The following is an 8,331-nucleotide window of genomic DNA, read 5'->3' on the forward strand; positions in this document are numbered from 1 at the left end:
ATTGCATTTCAATTTTTCCATTCGTTTTTCTGTTGATATAGAGGAATTTCATATCAGTTTCATATAGATATAATAATTGTTTTAGGTTGAGATTCGATTTGGCTAAAGGCCAATCGAACTCTGATTCATCTCTCTGGGATGAGATATCAACTCATTTGCCTCTGATTTATTCACAAAAATCGCGGTTATCAGCCATGACAACAAGCTGCCACACCAATGTTAAGCTACAGAGCTTAAATACCTATCCCACATCCTTCTCATTTCCTATGACCACCACTCCAATATTGATCTGAACTTATATATCTACATGAAGCCGTTCAATTTTTCTTTTTAGATGCTTGTTTATTTCTTCTTTGCTCTCATCAAGGAAACGTTCAATTTCTAACTGATACTTCTTATCTATGTGACGCTTCCGGTTGTCCTGCAATTATCACTAGTGTTTTAATGAAGCTTCCTTGCAACGTCGTTGTAGGGCTTTAGTCAGCTTTTTAGTTAGATAGCTATACCTAAGAAAAAAAAAAGAGAAGGGACAAACATGATTTGTAGTGCTTTTTGCTCAACTACGGTCAATACTGAGCCTAGATGAATAAGGAGGATCTGTGCAAGTGGTACTCAACCAAAAATATATATATATATATATAATATATATATATATATTTATATATATATATATATATAAAATAATGAAACCATCTACTTGACATTCATCTTCATCATTCTGAAGGCCATGAAGTAGATTTTCAAGAGGAAACTGAAGGCATTTGTTTTGATTCCTTGCTACCCCATTTTGCATCCCCTGCTTCAAATGAGGTCGATGGAGTCATTTCCCAGAATTGGATGTTGGACAATAGATTGTCACCGTCCCTTGCTAAAGATGCTTTTGCAATAAACATTGGCTCAGAGGAGCCAGTCGAATTGATCATAAACAGCAATCTCGGTGGTGTCTGGTATGATATGGGCAGAGAATTTCACGACAATCACTACGTTGAAACACCAGCACCAGCGTCTGTTACTGTCCTAGGAGGTGCAAGTATTAAATCAGACCATATCAATGGGTTTTTCCTCCCCTTCCAAAAGCACGATTTCAATTGGATGCTCTCAACTCCGACAAACAGAGAAGGAACCAAATGACCCAGGATATGGAGGTCAACTGAACCTGTGGGTGTTCTCAAGCAAGAGAGCAAAGTTCAATGAATTGCTTTCATTAAAACCTCATTAGATTTCCATAATTTCAATTTTCATTATATTATCTGTTCTTTTATCTATTTATATCAACAGATGAGGCCCCCATCCTGAAACACAGACTACTGTAAGTATCCTTATCCCCTGCCACTTCTGTTTTGCTTTGATTTCCATGCTCATCAGTTATCAACAGCATTTTGACTTATTTGTTGTGATCCATGATTGTGTAATGAATCAATATGTGTCTGTTTTATTAAATTTTCATTGTAATAGGTGTTGTTGCTAATTTATCGTACATTGATAAGTTCATCCATGTCTCTTGTTTCTGCCTGTTGAGCAGATATTATATCATGTTTTGATTTAGTAAGAATTGGTGCGATAATGGCTGTATAAAATGATAGCTTAAATTCTCCATTTATGCAGTCTGACTTGAGTTGTCATTTCCATACAGAAGGAAGAATGAATTTGAACTCAGCCGAGCATTAGATTCTTCAGGCTATTCCGATGTTCATCCTTTTGCCTAACTCCACCTGTACATTTTTTTTTTCTGCAAATACTGCTGTAATAGTTCTATGAAAATTCTCCAATATGTATATTCATTGCACCCTACACCCTGCATGTCACACATTATTTACTATATCCCTTGCATATGTCATAATGCCTGCTGCTTCATCTCATCACTTATTGCACTTACAATAACACCTCTGCATTGCTATGTAGTTCCCACTTATGGCACATTGTCGCCATCTTCCGCATGTTGTTACCATGGCACTGCTACATCTACTAACATACAGCCACCACCATTCACATCAACAGCAGTTGCTGTAATTTTCTACAGCCACCTTCACGGCACCACTGCGGTGATTCATCACGTTTTCATAATCATGCCAAGTGCCACAACAGTATGATGTTCATAACAAATCTCCACTATAAATTCTTCTCTTCCTTTTATGATAGTTCATTCTTGAACTATCATAATCATCATATTTTTATCATTCTTTTTACAAGTGGTTCACAGGAACCGCTGTAAATTCTTCTCTTCTTTTTATGATAGTTCATTCTTGAACTATCATAATCATCATATTTTTATCATTCTTTTTACAAGTGGTTCACAGGAACCACTGTAAATTCTTCTCTTCTTTTTATGATAGTTCATTCTTGAACTATCATAATCATCATATTTTTATCATTCTTTTTACAAGTGGTTCACAGGAACCGCTGTAAATTCTTCTCTTCTTTTTATGATAGTTCATTCTTGAACTATCATAATCATCATATTTTATCATTCTTTTACAAGTGGTTCGCAGGAACCACTGAAAATTCCTTCCCTCTTTGTACATACGTGTAGATATATATTCCTACATATATGTGTATTATCTCATAAATACAGGGTAGACCATATATAAATCAAGCATCTGTGTAAGATTTTGGATAATCATTTACACTCATATTTTTCATCTTCTTTTGTGCAAATCCTATCTAGCAGGAATATAAGGAAGGATAGGATTAAAATATTTTGTGATGATTTCAAATCCAATTGTTGTAAATAAATAAGATGATGAAGACTCTACATTTCCGGTCTTAGATAGGACGAATGAGCATTGTGAATATCATAACTTGCTTATTTTCATGCATCTTTCATTTTATTTTTCAAATTCTCACAAATGGCAACACGAATGGCGCGTGCACCATTTCGTAAGAGGTAAATTAATCCTAAGTTGATGATTTACACCAACGGCCATAGTCGGGATGTAAACAAGACTTAGGATTTTTATCTTTTACGAAATAACACTGGATCTATACTGGATCCATTTTCAAAATTCATCATATTTTCCTTAAATATTTTCTTCTTTTATCAGAATTTAACTTAAAATTAATTCAAAATATATACCAATGGCCATAGTCAGGGTATATTGAGAGTTAATTTCATTTTAAATTCTATAAAAGCACCAAATGTGTTTCATTCTTCATCTGAATTTAAATATAGATTATTATATAATACATTCAATGACCATAGTCAAGGATTGTATTATATCTTCAATCTCATTTTAATTCATTTAAAGAATGGAATAACTTTTCAAAATCCAATTTCAAAAATTTAAATTCATTCATCATATAGGATAGAATTGCATCATATTTTTCAAAATTCCTTTTCAAAAACTCCAAGTGATGTAAATATCTTCCTCAATCTATTCTTATAAAATCCAATTCATCATTTCATTTTCAATTTCAATTTCATTTTCAAAATCTCAAAGTTCAAATTCAAATTCAAATCAGATTTCAAAGTTCAATTCGACTTTGAAATTCCAAATTCATTTTATATTCAAAACTCTAAATCAAAATCAAAGTTCAATTTCAATTTTGAGACTCTTGATTCATCTTTTAAATTCCAAATTCCAAAAATTCAAGATCTAATTTGACTTTGAAATTCGTTTGTATATTCAAATTCTAAATTTCAAGTTCAATTTAATCTTCTGAATTTAAATCTAAATCCACTTTTAGGATCCAGGATTCAACACTCAAAATGGATCTCAGACTTCAGATCCAATCCCTCTTTAGGAATCAAAAACTCCAAATTCCACTTATTGGATCTCAGACTTCAGATCCAATTTTCTATTCTAGGATCCAGAGTCCAACTCTACATCGGATCTTAGACTTTATATCCAAATCCCCTTTAGGATCCAGAATCCAACTCTACATTGGATCTCAGACTTCAGATCCAGTTCCATTTTAGGATCCAGAACTCAATCACATGTTGGATCTTAGACTTCAGATCCAATTCCATCTTAGGATCCAGAATCCAATTTTACATCGGATCTCAGATTTCAGATCTTAAATCCATTTTAAGATCCAATTTCATTCCCAATTCTAGATTTCAAATCCAATCTCATTTAAATTCCCTAAATCCATTTCTATTTTTAAATACCATTTGATTTTCTCAGATCCATTCTAAGATTCAAATTCAATATCACTTCAAAATTTCATCTTCTTCTCCTAAATCCATGATTGAATTCAAAGTCCATTTCTGATTTTGAAACTTCATTTCTTTTCATATCAGAGCTTCAAATCATTTCTTTCTCAAAGCCAAGATCTATTCTTCCAAACTCTAAATTACTTCAAAGACTTAGAACTTCTCTGATCTATCTCAAGTTCTAAGTTAGATTCAATCATTTCTTCACTCCCTTATCAAGTTTATTTCAGAAATACTTAGAAATTTCTAAATCAATTTTCAAAAGAGCATACATTCTTGCATTGCACAAGCATGGTTCATTGTGCATTTAGAGTTAGAATAAAATTCTTAGATTATATTTAGGCAAAGCAAAAGGCACAGATTCGATCCTTGGTTCGATTACCCCTGGTAAAGGCGCCAGGAACGGTCGAACCTCGTACCGACGAGCGAATCCCGTCTCTCCATTTTTCCCGCAATATTTTCAAAACGGAGGCGAGTAATTTTCTAAATATTTTTCAAATCAAGGTCAAGTGAAAAACCGCAAAATAGTTCCTCTTCTCTCTCTCTTTCTTTTCTCTTCTCTCTTTCTTTTCTTTCTTTTATCCTTCTCCCTTCAAAAAGGAGGAGAATATAGGCTAGAAAAGGAAAAGAGAAGGAAGAAAGAGAAATCATAAAGACAGGAAAAATTTTGCGATGATCACAGTTTTGGCGACCGTGATGGGACTCGTCTTCGTCCGGTTGGATCTATGCCTTTTCTTTGCTTTTATATAATCTAAGTCTTTATTCTAACATATGTCAGCTATATTTCCATGCAAACCTTAGGAGCCTAGATCTTGTCCTAAGCTGACATCATTGCATATAGGATCTAAGTATGGTTTGGTAGGACCATATTGAGGAGATTATATCCATGTTCACATTAGACTTAGGTCTTAAATACAACTCTCCTCAATTTTAGGGATTGAATGTAAACAATGTATGCAAGTGTATGCTTCTTTTCATTTAAAATCTATCTCTTTAGGACTTGCATTAGAGCCTTCTGATTTTATTTGCATGTTGATCATATTTTGAAAACAACCTTACCTATATTGTCCCGGTCTTCACGTTGCTGGGCTGTCTCACTGAACCATAGTTCGGGAGAGAGCCTCACAACTGGATCACTTATTTGGGTTCGCGCCCCCCTACCACGTACCTAAGGGCCATAGTCCGAGGTATATTGGTAGGTGCTCAAGGATGTTGGGAAGCCTTTACCTTAGAACCGGAGTAAATACTTTATATGCCACGTACTTCGAGCTTCGGCTTGAATATATCGGCGTACCTTGATTGGAATCAGATGATATAAATCTTAGAGTTAGGATTAAGGTCCTATCAGCCATTTCAAATATTGTATATAGAGTCAGCTTTAGGGAGTGTTGTTGGTATATCCTTGCTTGTATATCTGTGATTGTGTGATATTTTATATCTTTCTTATATTTTCCAAAACCCTGGGTATATGTTTTCAAAATGTCCTCTTTATTTTTAAAACCCAGGTGTATTTTTCTTTATCCTTTTCTTCTTCTTCTTCTAAAAATTCTTCCAAATTCTTCTGATCCTGCCTGCAAGTTCTTCAAAAGTTTGAATCCTTACCATTTATTCTCAAAATTCCATTTTTCCTTTTATTTTTCTTCTGTTTTTATATTCTTGTTTATATTTTCATAAAAATCTCTTTCCATCAAGAGATATCCTTTTCAAAAATAATATTTCCTTTTCATATTTTCAGTTGGTTACTCTCCCTCGTAGAGTAAACAACGCAATTGTCACAAATTTGGTGGCGACTCAATCCCTAGTAATGGGATACAATTAAATTTTTAACCTAAATCATTCCTCTTTGTCAAAATATCTCCAAAAAGTTTCTTTGGTCTAAAAACCTCCATTTTTTTCTCCACAGAGAGTTCTGATATTTCAAAAATGGTCACTACAAGAGGGGAAAAACAAACAGTTCCTCAACTCAGCGACAGTGAGGCGGAAGAGATAAGCTCTCCTAAATCAGTCAGGGGACAGAGTCAGAGCAAGAAGGATGACATCGACCCCGCTATGTATGACATGTTCCAAAAGATGATGGCAAGGATGATGTCAGAGCAAGCCGATGCTAGTCTGAAAGAGACTATTCCTAAAAGCAAGCTGAGGAAGAAGCCTGTAAAGAAGCAAGTCAGAATCATCAGAAAGAAGGTGCAGCCCGACACTGCTTCTGAGGAATCAGAGTCAGTCGAGGAAGAGTCAGAAGAGGAAGAGCAGATTGTCTACAAGCAAAATCCTCTGAGACAGTCTGTAAAGATAGTTGTGGAAGAGCCCGAATCTGTCAACAAGCCCAAGTCTGGGGCTCCAGCAGAGGACCTGATGAGTAAACAGATGAAGAAGATGAATCGAGCTATTAAAGATATTCAAGCCAAGGGTAAGGGCAAGCAGACCTATGCTGGCGAAGATTTTTACGATGGTCTAGATGGGGACGATAACCTAGAGAATCTTCCTCGCAAGTTTCTCAAATTTGATGGGACTGGCAACCCTAAAGCCCACTTAGCCACATTTTATGCAGAGTGCAGTCGTTTCAGGAAAGATAACAGGGCTCTGTTCATCTGTTTTCCCCGCAGTTTGGAGGGTGTAGCAGCCAGATGGTATGCCGATCATGTGAATCCTATCGAACTACGAGAGTTCGATAAGGTAGTAAATCTGTTCATCGAGCGCTTCTTATTCAACACAGAAGCCTCACCTACATTAAATCATCTTTACAACCTGAAGCAAGGAGAGAATGAAAGAGCAGGTGATTTCATTCACAGGTGGAGAAGCACCTGTAATAAGATGAAGGTACCCATTCCTGAGGAACACGCATTGCAGGTGATCCTCAATAATTTCTCTCAGCCTATAAGGAGCCTCATCGCCACTTCCCCGGCGAAATCCTTCATCAAGTTGATCGAGCGAGCTGAATGGCTCGAAGCAGGGATAGAAAGTGGGCTTTACGAGGGCACACCTCTGGTCAAGAATGTCCAAGACCAGAAGAAGAAGGCGCAATTCGCTCATTCAGTTGATGCCTCCTGCAATAATCTTGGCAGCAGCAGCAAAGGAAATAAAAACAACAGTAGCAGTGGTCCGAGAGCAGATCAGAACAAGGGGCAGAAGGAGGGATCCTTTAAAAACAATAATAAACCGCTTCCAATCGGCCTTCAGCAAAAGGGTGATCTGAAATTCCACTAGAGGGGGGGTGAATAGTGAAATTTGATAATGATCAATAAAATAAAATAATTAAGCAATAAGGCACAACACATAAAACACAGAAGTTATACTGGTTCAGTCAATTTCCAGACCTACATCCAGTCCCCAAGCAAACCACTTGAGATTCCACTATAACATCCGAGTTACCGGATAAATAGTACAACACCCTCTTCCCAAGAGGTCTTCTTCTCTCAACAGAGAAGGGGCACACCCTCTTCCCAAGAGGTCTTCTTCTCTCAACAGAGAAGGGAAACACCCTCTTTCACAGAGGTCTACTTCTTTAAACAAAGAAGGAGTACAGTGAATAAACAGAGTTACAATACTTCCTATAGAACCTTCAGAATGATATGAATGCACAAATGAAGGATTCTAAGAATGTTCTGTTTGTCACTCAGAAGATACTCTTTGTCAAAGAGCTGGACTTGACTTTTTCTCTTTTCTTTCTTTTTCTTTTTCTCTTTCTTTTTCAAGGCGCTCTTTTCAAATCACGAATAGAATATTTTTCTCTTTGTAAGCTCACACGTCTATTTCATTCCTCTTGTTTGAATAGTTTATGTGTGTGTGTTTATATAGCTTATAAAAAGTAGTCGTTACATTTTGGAATTGTAACTTTTTGAAATATGAAATGTTATGTCTTTTCAAAAATATCTTTTAGAGAAGATCGAGAATGCCTTTTTCCAGAAGAGTAAGATAGAGGGTACACTAGTCGTTGTAGTGTTTTAGGTAATACATATTTTATGTAAGAAAGTCTATTTCTTACAATAGTACATTTGAACGTTGGGTTATAGTTTTGTCTTTATTCTAATTAATGATTTGAGGTACATTAGTACTTCTTTACTTTAAATGAGTGTAAGTACTATGAGTGCTTTGAGATATTTATTTGTACATAGTCATGTCAAGTGTGTTCTTTATGTAGTGTATTTTAAAGTCTCCAGAGAGAATGAGGACCCAAAAAG

This window comes from Nuphar pumila, chromosome 2, assembly GCF_984573655.1.
Source record: "Nuphar pumila chromosome 2, dmNupPumi1.hap1.1, whole genome shotgun sequence".
Lineage (NCBI taxonomy): Eukaryota > Viridiplantae > Streptophyta > Magnoliopsida > Nymphaeales > Nymphaeaceae > Nuphar > Nuphar pumila.